General features: G+C 38.4%; 1 protein-coding gene across 7 annotated transcripts in view; it reads right to left on the reverse strand.

Moving 5' to 3' along the window:
* Positions 1-13,048, reverse strand: part of LOC138736582 (rho-associated protein kinase 2-like) — a 177,333-nt gene that overhangs the window by 129,545 nt on the left and 34,740 nt on the right. For 2 of the 7 annotated variants that reach the window (XM_069886318.1, XM_069886319.1), the window contains exon 2: positions 3,169-3,282. The exons of 4 other annotated variants lie outside the window; for them this stretch is intronic. The gene's annotated coding sequence lies outside the window, so the exon portion shown is untranslated. Of the gene's footprint in view, positions 1-2,184; positions 2,311-3,168; positions 3,283-13,048 lie in introns of all 7 variants that reach the window. One more of the 7 variants, XM_069886320.1, reaches the window with a different exon arrangement.

The following is a 13,048-nucleotide window of genomic DNA, read 5'->3' on the forward strand; positions in this document are numbered from 1 at the left end:
ATCATTTCTAGGGGAATATGTTGTAAGAGCAGGGATGTAATGTTGAGGTCTCAATTGGAGTACTTTGTAGTTTTGGGAGCCTAATTTGAGAAGAGGATTCAGACAAGATTTACTAAAATATATATGGTGAGATGGTGATACATATGAGGAACGATTGACAGTTCCTGGACTGTACTCGAATTACAGAAGGATGAGGGGGAAAACATGAAGGTATTTTGAATGCTGAAAGGCCTGGATAGAGTAGATATGGTATGGATGTTTCCTATGATAGGAGATTTTTGGACAGGAGGGCACAACTTCAGGATAACAGGGAGTCAATTTAAAACAGAGATGGAAAAACATTTCTTTATTCAGAGAATCATGAGTCTATGGAAATTGTTGCCACAGGCAGCTGTGGAAGCTAGGTCATTGGATGTATTTAAGACAGAGATTGATAGATATTTGATTAGTCAGGGCACAAGGGTTATGGGTAGAAAGCTGGGGAGTGGGGCAGAGTAGGAGGATGGACGAACTCATGCTTAGAACATCAGAATAGACTTGATGGGCCAATGGAACTACTTCTGCTACTGTACCTTGTGATAATTAATTGCCCTTTGAAACTCCTAAGTGGCCAATGTTTACTTCAGCTACTGTTTTCCACTTTATACATTTATAAATAATTTTACTATTTTGTACTTTTGCTAATTTACTTTTATAATCTTTTTATTGCTTCATTCTTTCCCTTGCTTTTTAAAGTTTTTCCAATCTTCTAGTTTCCCACAACAATTGGCCTTTGAATACATCAGCTTTTAATTTGATGGCTGCCTTTATTTTAGTTAGCCATGGTTGACTATCTCTACTCTTACTGCCATTATTTTTAATTGTAACATACTTTTGCTGAGCACCATGAAAAATCTCTTGGAATGTCTTCCAGTGTTCAACTGTCCCACCAGAGTGCCTGTGTTCCCAGTCTGTTTGTCAAATCCTCCTCATGCTACTATAGTCTCCTTTTGATTAGGCATAACACACTTTTTTTGGATCTTGGTTTCTCACCCTCCATCTTGTTATTAGATATTTAACCATACTGTTATCACTCTTTTTTCTCTTGGAAAGAGATAATTAATCAATTAGATCTTTAATTTTACCTGCTTCATTACTCAGGATCAGATCTGAGGTAGCATATTCCATTGTAGGTTTTGTATTGTGCTGTTCAAGAAAACTATCACTAATTCATTCAAAGAAAATATCTCCACACATTATTGTATTATGTGATTGTTAACCTTTTATTCCTTTTAGAGAGAGGTCTATTGCCTGAACTAGATCTTGGGGTTTTGTCCAGCAGAACAGGTAGTAAGTTGTCACCTTTTTGGTTCAGTTTCCAATGACTTCTACTCAGGAAACTGTTATGTCAATGAGAGGTGGATCAGTGGAACCCTTAGGTAACCTTGATGTCTCTGCAAGTTGTTGAGGCAACAAGTAAGAGATTGGGGGTGCTCCCACCATGATACGCGAGATCTCCTGATAGCAGGTCAACTCTAGGTCGAAGGCCTAAGGTGGTGTGATACAATCACTTTGTCCCAGCAGATTGGGTAAAGGAAATTTGCTCTTCCTGAACTCTCAAATCATGATAGAAAAATCTTAGATACAGAATAAAAATTTGCTCTTTGAAAAATTATGCAGGGGTAAAAAGTAAATAGTTTTGTTTTAAACATGTTTTGATATATATAATGATGTACAGTGCCCTCCAAAATGTTTGAGAAAAAGACATTTTTTTTCCTTCATTTGCCCCAGTGCTCCAGTTTTAAATTTGTAATCAAACAATTCACATGTAATTGAAGTGCACATTCCAAATTTTATTCAAAGTATGCAAAAACAAGTTCTGGTAGATGCCTGAATATTGACTTTCAATGCCATAAATTCACCCGCACAATTTCATAGACCTTTTCACTCCGCAGTGCAAAATAAAGATTCCCGGAAAACTTTCCCAGGAACCCTCCCCAAACCTGTGGTGTGAAAAAGTTGGTCCAGGAATTTTAAAACGGGTCCACACCCCTACCTTGTAGGTAGAAATGCAGACCTGGGTAATTTTCTTGGACCACCCTCTTCCTGTGGTGTGAAAAGACAAATGGCCAAGCAGGGGAAGCCTCGTGACATCAGCACTTGCATGCTGTGTCATGTAGACGATTAAAATTAAAAGATTCATACCTCCTGACAACAGCGGGCCACTTCAGCATGTCACGACGGCAGCTCAATCGAGATGAATGGCCGCCCTTTTTAACCACAATCCCTCATGCAGAAGGAACCACTCTGTACTTCCCAGGGAGGATCCATCTGCATGAGAGATTATGGGAAACGAAGATGACCATTCATCCTGCATTGTGCCGCTGTCGCCACATGCCAAAGCAGCTTGGAAGCGCGGGGGAGGGGGTGTGGGGCTGGGGGGAAGAGGGAGGGAGCAGGCGGGTGACCAACGGATGGATGGGGGGGGGGGTTAAATTATTCTCACTCGTGTAAGTGTGTAACGCATCATCGTGTGGGGGTGGGACCCCCCATAAATTGCCAGGGATGGCAAATTCCCAGGAATTTGGTCTGTGGTGTGAAAGGCCTGGGTGGTCCTGCATTCCAGGGAATTTCACTGGGTCTAAGTAGGGTCACCGCTTGGCCAGCAATGTGAAATGATTGATCACAACTTCTGTTAATTCCTCCTCTATACTCGTCCCTGGAAAGTTATGTTTTTTTTTGGGAAGACAATTGACCTGCCATTTCCTTCTACCCCATGATGAATTCCCCTCATTCTCATTACACTGCATCTATATTTACTTTAACTAGTCTCCTGCTCTTTACATACCTGTAAAGCTTTCATATCCGTTTTCAAGTTCTCTGGAAGTTTCCCATCTACCTCCATTTTTCCCCTTCAAAACAGACCATTTGTCTTCCTCTCCTGAATTCTATCCTCAGATATTCCAGTTTTCCATCCCAATTTATATGCCCAATTTTAATCCAATTCCCAAATTCCCAGCGAAGCCATCGTCAAAATCCCTTCCTCAATTTAGTTTTCACAGCAAACAGATATGTAGTTTTTGAATTTTCTCCAAATTATCTTTAAAAAATCTGTCATTGTCTATGTGCCAGCAATTAAAGAGAACATACAAGGAGAGCAATTGTTGAACAGTAGAGAAATATATGAACCTTTTACTCTGTGATCAATTCACTGAAGATTTTGAAATTGAAAAATCTTGGCTTAAGAATTGCATCTTCGGTTAGTGGTGTTGAATTTTTAAGATTAATACTTGAACTGCCTTCCTGAAGTTAAAAAAAAATATGAAAATCTTAGTTCACTTAACTCCATCAAAAGTGATCCTTTTAAAAACATTTTCTGTGAATCAATGGTACTGAAATACAATCTTACAACCAGTGGCATCTAACCTCCTTGGTACAACTATTTGACAAAGCATGGTATTTAATATGCTAGATATTTTCTATGTAACCAAATATCATTGATGAGGCATCCACATGGCTGAAACATTGATCCATGGAACCCAAGTACATTTTAGTTTCTTCACAAACTGAATTTAGACAACCACTGTTATATGTCAAGGTCCAAAGTCCTGACACAAAACTGAGCCCTTTAAATATATTCAATTGCCTTCAACATTGGCCTTGGTTTTGAATGAAAAGACAAAGGTTCCTTTTATTGTCACGTAATAATACATAAAAATGTAATATGCTTCAACTTTTGTCTGTAAGACAGAGTCACTATGAGCATTGCCCGGCACCCCTAACAACGGGAGAAAAAGAAGCAAAAGCTCCTCCCTTCAGAGATATTGAGTGTCTGTTGATCCATCTTCAGTGCTAGCGCAGCCTCTGTAACCGCACTGACACCAGTTGAAATCATTAACAATGAGCTCCAGATCCAAACCTCTGATACGATCAGGAAGCCTAAGTGCCCTCTTGAATCCTGGTTCTGGTATCATGAGCCAGTCTCCACCAGCCCATAGCCTGTGTAGGTCCTTTGACCATAAGTCGACAACAGCCTGCAGCTTGTGCGAGTCTTTCGACTGCAAGTCACTAATTGCCCACCGCATGTGTGGGTCATTCAGCCACTGAACCCCTCACTGGTCGACTACTATCATCTGGAAAGTGATATTTTACAATATAACAAAAAATAAATGCTAGAGGATAAAGTATACTGATATAAATATGCTAAGTAAGGGAGGAAGGCTTTAGCAAAAAATTAAAGAGTAAAAGCAAAAACAAATACACGATGGGCAGACAGCAATGATAAAAATAATTAAGAACCAGGTTCTTCAAACCATTGTGCAACTAATTAATTGCACTAATTTACAATAAATACAGAGGCACCATCGGCAAGGGGTGACTAGTTGAAATTTGTGCGGACATTCATGAGGTTTAGTAAAATGATATCCAAGATTGCAAACATAAATGGAATGGATTGGGAATTGGTCAAAAGTGGAGTAAAGGGACAAAGGCAGTGAAAGGTGGAGTGCTACAAAGATGAGTTCCTGTACTGGGTACCATATATTTAAAAAACTATCTTGATGACGAAGAAGGAGCCGAATATAATTAATTCAGATAGAAGAATGAGAAAATTGGGTGGCATCATGGGTTCAGGGGAGTATGTAGAGAGTGATTTTGAGAGATTCTGACAAGTGAAAAGAACATGGCAGATGGAACAAAGTAGGAAAAAAGCAAGGTTATCTCAAGGTTTTTTTTAAATAGTAAGAAATGGAAAGGTGTTGATTTTCAGAGGAACCGGAATCACTAAAAATTAACTTAAATTCACAAGTAATCAGAAAGATAAACACTCTGCTTGCTATTATTGCCAAAGCACTTGCGAACAAGAGTAAAGGCATTTTCTGACAATTTAAGTGGGGCCACATTACATATACTTTGCAGAGGTCCTGTCTCTCAATTCAAGCAACCAGGAAAAAAATAAAATAATAGGTAAAATATACAAAAGTGTAAATGTAAATGTTATCTGAAGTAACACAAACTTTTGATGAAGAGGAGAACAAATGTTCAGCCAGCAGTGTGCCTTGGTCATGCTTTACTTATAGCACTGGTTGAATAAAGTTGTGTGAAACAGCAATGGTGTCATCCAGGATGAAGAGCTGGTTGATGTCACTGGGGCAATTTTCTGCAAGTGTCTCCTTATAACCACTATGTAACAGTTGCTCCAGTCAGAGGCTTTATCTGTAAATTTGGAGGGAGTGGGTGGGTGGGTTATTTAATATTACTGTTCAACTTTCAGGTTGTTTTGTGGAAGGGGAGGAACTTGCTGATGCAGCAATGGCTGTTTTCAAAGAATATGACTGAAAAAGTAAAATGCTGAAAGGTTTATATATTCACGCAAATGAAGTTTGTTTATTGCAAGTATAGTTTTTTTCCGTTTAAAATTGTTTATTCTTCATTCAGGTGCATTCATTAGGTATTCTTAGAGTCTCAAGCAACTCAACTGGAAAATATATTTATCGGGCATCAACCAATCCACAGGGGTTTTACAATATATAGTTACTGCAATGAAAGTGAAGCTAAGGTTCAAAATTATTTATAATAAACTAGAGAAGTCAATATTGATGCTATCTGATTGGGGACTGCTGAGATAGAATACAAGGTATTACCCCTCTGTTTGGCAGTAAATGAGCCCATGGACAGACAAGTCGGTGGGACAATGGTGTGTAGAATGGTTGGCCACAGGGAGGACCTTGCTGTTGCTCAATTAAACAATCTCCCAGTCTGCTTCCAGTCTCCCCACCATAAAGGAGGCTGAGTTCAATAACTGACCTGTACAAATTCACATGTGTTACTTCACTTGGAATAATGGTTTGAGGGCCGAAATAGTGGTGGAAGAGGAGGTTAAAGTGCACATGAAGCTCTTCTTGTGGTTACAGGGGTAGGTACGTGGGAAGGGATGTATGGTTGAGGGATTTGTGGAGGGAAAAATCCCGATGGAAAGCAGAGTGGGAAGGGAACTGAAGTGGTGTCTGGCTGTGGGATCCCATTGTAAATAGCAGAAATTGCAGAGAAAATGTTGGGTGATTGTCAGTGGGATTGTTGATAAGGATTAGGAGAACCCTATCCTTGTTATGTTTGGGGAGGAAGGGGCCAGGGCAGATGTGCAGGAAAAAGAGATGCAGGTGATGGCTGGGTTACTGGTATTAAAGGGCAAGCCGAGTTTTCTGAAAGAGGACATCTCAGATGTCCTGGAATGGAAGCACTCATGCTGGGAGCAGATGCAGCAGAGACAGACTAACTGAGATAAAATAATGGAAAATTATATTACCCTCAAAGGGAAGCTTTGTATCATATGGATGGCTCAAGAAAGAACATTGTGACATAGCAGGCAGCACTGCTATCTCAGTTCCAGCCACCCAGATTCAAGCAGCCATTTGTATTTACTGCATTTTCTTTCCCCCCAACTCCCTTACTTTAATCCCAAAGTGATGCTGAGTTCCAAATTTGATTTTATTAATCACTTTCTTTCAAAATTAAAACTTCAAAAAAGTTGCTTTTTTTGGTGCTATCTTTTTCTTGTTGAATCTTCTCTCTTTTATTGAATGTTGAGATAAGACAGAGACCTAGGAATGCTTATGCAGAGTGCTTGCAGTCTCCCTGTGAAAGTAAAGGTTTTTTCTCACATCCAAAGGATGTGTGGGTTGGTCAGTTAATTGTTAAATACTAGAGGCAATTAATAATGTTCAGAGTTAAAAATATTGGGGCAGTTGGTGAGCTTGTGGGATGTGTTTAAAGTGGGATTAATATAGAACTAGTGTAAATGAGTGGTTAATAGTTTGTGTGTACTCAGTGGATCGAAGAATCTGTTTCCTTTCTGCATCTAAATGAGCTGTGATACTGAATTTCCTTCAAGTTCACCCTTCAATGGATGAAAGCACTGAACAGATGAATGATTACTTTGGCATCAATAATTGCCATATATCACTAAAATAGCAAGGGAAATATTTGTGGCAGAGTCATTGCAATGTGTTACAAATGCTGAACATCACAATTCCATAAATTTTAGAATATTCCTTTGATTCCAATATGTTGAGGAGGATATCAAGCATCTTGGTGTTTCCAAAAGAGCTAAAAACAAAATTTTATTGCAAGATGATTTAATGACTTCAGCAGATACAAGTTCGGAAAACAGAACAGGCATCTGCACTGATGGACCCATAGCAATTGTGACAGAGTATATAGGAATGTTTTTTGGAGATAAATTGGGAAAGTTTTGTGAGAGTAGGTCATATGCAAACACTTTAAAACAGATCTTATTTGAAATACTGGAGGGATAGTGGCTTCTCACACCTCTTTTCAAGAGCTGAAGAGTGATCAAAAGACGTCACTAATGAATTATTGTTTATCAAGGGAACAGTTGAAAGAGCAGACTGGACCCACTATTGTCTGCAGAAGAGTTTTGTTACTTTAAGAGGGTCATGTGGTTTTGCAACCAGAGAGAGTCAAACAGACTTTCTCTCAGTCTCAGAGTGAGAGAAAAAAAAATCAAAGATCACTTGACAGTGTCAGCCAGCAGAAATTGCTGGGACTGAAACAGGACAAGCTAGCAAGCCCATTTGGAAGACGGCCTGGTCAAAGCCCTTGTGGTTCATGCAAGAGGAGAGGACTGGCTGTCTAATGTTTCGCTTGGAATAAGTGAAACAGAAAGGAACTCTGTGGAGACCTGAAAGAAAGAGGTTATCATCTGGAGAACCCTGATGGGGCAAGTTTCATCAGCCAGACACTGAGGTACATCAGTTGTGAATGTCCTAGAACAACACAACTCTCTCTGAAAACCAACAAAAAATCTTCCTGAGTGGTAACCATTTATCTTTTGGGCTCCAAAGCCTGGTGAACTTTATACATGTTAAATTCTGTGCACAGTATAAGAATTGCCTGCAATCAGTGAACTTGGGAGGAATGAGAAGTGAGTTTGGACTGTGAACCAAAGAACTTTTCTGAACTTACACGCACATTATGTACACATGCGCTTAGAATTAGAAGGGGATTAAGTTAGGTAAAGTAAGTTAGTGGTGATGAGTTAAAGTGTGATTCTGTTTTCATGCTTAAAAATGGTTGGAATCAATTTTGTTTCACCATTTGTCTTGGTGAATGTCTATTGCTGCTGGGTTTTGGGGTCCTCTAGGCTCGTAGCACAATAATCTCAATTCTGTCATGCAAATAATAAAAAAACACATTGCTGATCAGTACTTGGACAAAGTAATTTAAAAAAAAATCAGAGGTTACTGCCTTTTAAAAAAAAAGGACCTAGTTTTCAACATAATAATTGTGCTTATTAATTTTATTAATTCTAAAAACAACAAAGTACATTGGATTATAAAAGCACCCTCAATCTCAATATAAACACAAAGCACTGTATTGCCTGCATATTATTCTCTTCCAGAATTCGGTTCTATTAAAATGCATTGTATGGTTGGCATGTTAGTAAGAATTAATTTCTACTTATTTTTGAAGGAGTTAAAGCTGCACATTTCCTTGATCATGAATACAAAAGCAAGATGTTTATCACAAGACAGAATACTTTGCCCATATTTTTAATTTGAAGATGTACATACTTTTCAACTGATAAGAAATTGGAATTTGCTGAAATGACGCATGGCTGCTAAAATATTTTGTCACACAAATGTCTCCTATGAAATGATTAAGCTACAGACAGAAAAGCAAGACAAGAAACTAATTTCTTTGCTCAGCATGAAATAACACAAAAAGGGAATGGCAAGTCTGCCAATTTCTTGCAGATGTGTTTCACCCTTTATAGTCCTGTATTTAAGTAACAATTACTCTGAAGAGCTCAAACTACAGTTGGAAGAACATCTTCCTCAATAAATTATTTTCCAGAACCAGTGACAAAACAATCATTACAAACTTGTGAGCTATAAACTCCTTTATTGATATAAAAACTGAAATCTAACACAGTACAGGTTTACAAATACTCAAATTATGAACATTTGCTTTTACAAAGAAAGCCATGTTCAATTTTACAGAAGAGTTTAAATGGGTTTTTGCTTTTGCTTTTCAGAGAGAGTTGTGTTGTTCTTGGACATCCACAACTGATGTACCTCAGTGTCTGGCTAATTAAACTTGCCCCATCAGGGTTCTCCAGAGGATAGCCTCTTTCTTTCAGGTCTCCACAGAGTTCCTTTCTGTTTCACTTATTCCAAGTGAAACATTAGACAGCCAGTCCTCTCCTCTTCGCTTTACGCCATTTTGGCTGACAAAAGGTTCCTAGGAATGCTCTGGTTTTGTAAAGCAGTGTATACCTGTACTTTCACCCTTACTCCACCTCTCCCCAGGCACAAGTACAGAATTCCTCTGATCTTTACTTTCTACTTCACCAGCCTTAAGATCCAACACAAGATTCTCCAACACTTCCGCCAACCAGCATGATCCCACTATAAGCTACATCTTCCACTCTACAACCCAATCTGCTGTTCATTAGGAGAAATCTTTGGGATTAATGCCCTCTACTCCCAGCATTCTACCCCCTGAGACATTTCTCACTGTAATCACAGCAAGTGCAAACTTTCCCCTACCCATCTCAGGCCTCCCAGGTAAGGCAGAGTTTTTATTAGCCCAACCAAATCTGGTGCACTTGGTGAAGTCAGTGTGGGTTCTGCTACATTAGAGAGGCCAATTGTAGATTGGGTAACAACTTTGCAAACACCTGCATTCTGTTGTGGGTTGAAATTTAAGCTTCTTGTAACCAACTATTTCTACTCCAAACCAAGCATTCTTACACAGATATATCAGTCCTCAGCCTCATCCATTGTCAGGGTGGACCCAAATACAAACTTGAAAAATAATACATCATATTTCTCCTGGACAGCCTTAAACCTAACAACATGAAAAGATTTTTCGACCCCCACCTCCATTTGGTTCTTAAGTTTCCAGCTCTTATTTATCTACTCCTACACATATTTTTCTTCCCCCACCTCTCATGCATGTTTTCCTACACCCCATTACCTCTGCGTCTCTCAACGATCTTTTTACCCCCTTTATTTATGTAATTTCACTTTTCAAATTAGCCTCGATAAAGAGTCCCAGACCATTTCTGCCCATGGACGCTGTCTAATCTGGTGAGCTCCTCCAGCAGTTCACAGAATGAATAAACAATATTTTCTGTTCACAACTACTCAATAATACATTCTTTTTCATTCTTCTAGACATTAACAAAAACTAAAATTAGAATATAGCAGCACTTCCTTGATGCCTGCCCAATCAATATATATATGGCAAAACAAGGTTGCATTTTAAAACCTCTGCAAATTCCCATACGGGGAATTTACTGATTAAGATCAGTTAAAAAAATATGCACAACACCTCCGTTATCTTATGAAAGATAAAAATGTGATTCCAAGTTTAACAAATAGTTTCCAAACTGCAAGTTTAATATTCTGTCAACATCCATTGAGCATTTCTCTACAAAAACTTGTTGAGCCTTAATTTAGTAGTGTTAAATATGCATTTGTGATCTGTAAAATAACATTACAAAGAACCTTCTAATACACAAGGTTCCAACACAACTTTTTTTCCTCCATGAAGTTATGCAGCTGGGGCCCCCTTCTGATTTTATGCTGATAAAATGAAGAAAACTGGAGCAGAAATTTTTGAAATATTTTCAGCATGTGCCACTCCACATTTCACACAATGTGTGAAAATTTGCCGACGAAATCACGGTAGTAGGTTGTATAAAGGAAGAAGATAAGTCAGTATACAGGATGGGGATTGAAAACTTGGCTGAATGGTGCACCAACAACAACCTTGGACTCGATGTCACCAAAACTAAGAAGACAATTGTTGACCAGGAAAGGAAAGCAAGAGGTATACAATCCAGTGATCAGTGGGGTGTTAAGTTCTTGGGAGTCATCATCTTGGAGGATCTTTCCTGGATCCCACACACCATTGCATCGTGAAGAGAGCACGTCAGTGCCTCTACTTCCTCAGGAGTTTGTGGAAGTTTAGTATGACATCAGAAACCCTGACAAATTTCTACAGAGTTGTGGTGGAACATGTGCTGACTGGCAGCATCACAGTCTGGTATGGAAACACTAATACCCCTGAGCGTAAAGCCTTCCAAAAGGCAGTGGACACAGCCCAGGACATCACAGGCAAAACCACTCACTACTGAGTACATCTACAGGAAATGCTGCTGTCGGGAGAGTAGTAGCAATCATCAAGGATCCACACCACCAGCACATGCTCTATTCTCACTGCTGCCATCAGGAAAGGGGTACAAGTGCCACAAGACTCGCACCACCAGGTTCAGGAACAGCTGCTACCCCTCCACCATCAGACTCCTCAATGACAAACTCAACCAGGGACTCATTTAAGGACTCTTACTTGTGCACTTTATTCATTTTCTTTTTGTATTGCACAGTTTGCTTACATTGGTTCTTTGTTTACATGTTTTATGTTGTGTACAGTTTATATTTTTTCACTACCAATTAGTGGTAATTCTGCCATGCCTGCAGGAAAAAGGAATCACAGCATTTAATGTGATGTCATGTATATTCTCTGACAATAAATCTGAAATCTGAATCTGAAATTTAATAGCCAGAATTCCCAATTTTTTTTTATTACAACTATGTTTGGAAGCAGATATCGTCCCAAGATTTTAATATCTGCTTTCCAAATGCTGAAACAAGTCCAAAAGCTAAAACAAGTAATATTCAAAAACAGCATATTATTTTGAAAAAAACTTAATTATTTCTACAGAGTTATTCCAGTGAAAACATTAGCAATGACAAAAACCAAAAACATCTCAGACTTGAAATTAAATTGCTTTAAAAAGTTCACAGAACATAAAATTTGATATTTTACTTAAATACTAGCCGTCCCATAGAAAAGACAACAATATTAATTTGTGGATCTTTTTAAAATAATCATACTAAAAACTCAAAGGGAAACTCCAAGAATCAAAGCAAAATATTTTGGATAAAACATCTTAAAAATCTGTGGAAAAATACCTTTACATTTTTGGTTAGAATGGAGCTATGACGGGAAATAAAAACAATCTGTTTTGGAAAGCATCAACAACAAAGCTCAGAAATTACCTAAAGAACATTAAGACAATTTTGTTTTTGTAAACAAATAAAATAAAATGTAAAAATAAATAAAAACTACCTTTTTAGAAATAATAAAATAAAAGTAATTCCTGGAAAATTAAATACATAAATAGTTTGCCTCTGTTGTTGCATTTTTGCTATGAAATTGGGGTCTCGCATACTCACTGAACTTTGGATTTCCCCTCTTAGTATGTGAAGTCCTACCTGCGATAAAAAGCCCTCTCTACCACTTCAGATAAATTTTGCATCACAAGGAATCAAAAAGATAATAGAAGATCTTCAACTCATGACCAAAATATAGCATCAAGCAACATTATAAAAACAGATAATCTAACAATCTGTCAAATGGCAACTAACATCCATTTTGAGACCTTATAGGACACGTTTTCTTCAATTCTCTATGCCACATGCACAAAAATCTTAACAATTGATTTGGAAGATTCACGTTTTGTAAAAAATCCATGTTTCTTTTCCAGTTCCTACAACAGCACCAAAACACTCCTATCCAAAGTTAGAAATAATAGCCTGGTTAAGTATTCCATATCAGATGTTCTGAAAACTGAAAAAAATCCAAAAAACAAAAAAATTAGCGCCAACATGACATCACAAGTTGAAAAAAAATCACCACCTGACTTGCCCATGTGGTGCTCTGTTGATGCCAGTTTTGTAATAACTGAGCTCTGTGGTACAAAACAAAATCTTTGCTTCTGACCAGGAAGATGCCAAATAGAGCTGGGTCCAAGCCTTCAGCATCAGCTGCAGCCAGAGTTGGTGACAGCGATTTCATTCTCAACATCCGGTGCAGTGCTGCCCGCATCGAAAAAGTCACTTCGGGATCCCGGACAAGGGCATCGGGCTCCTCGGTGGGAACCGGCAGCGACAAAATACAAAAACCATTGTTAATGAGGCATTGGAAGAAACTTTTGAAAAAGCCATTAAGGAAAATTTTTAGCATTTGGTGCTGCACT

This window comes from Narcine bancroftii, chromosome 6, assembly GCF_036971445.1.
Source record: "Narcine bancroftii isolate sNarBan1 chromosome 6, sNarBan1.hap1, whole genome shotgun sequence".
NCBI lineage: Eukaryota > Metazoa > Chordata > Chondrichthyes > Torpediniformes > Narcinidae > Narcine > Narcine bancroftii.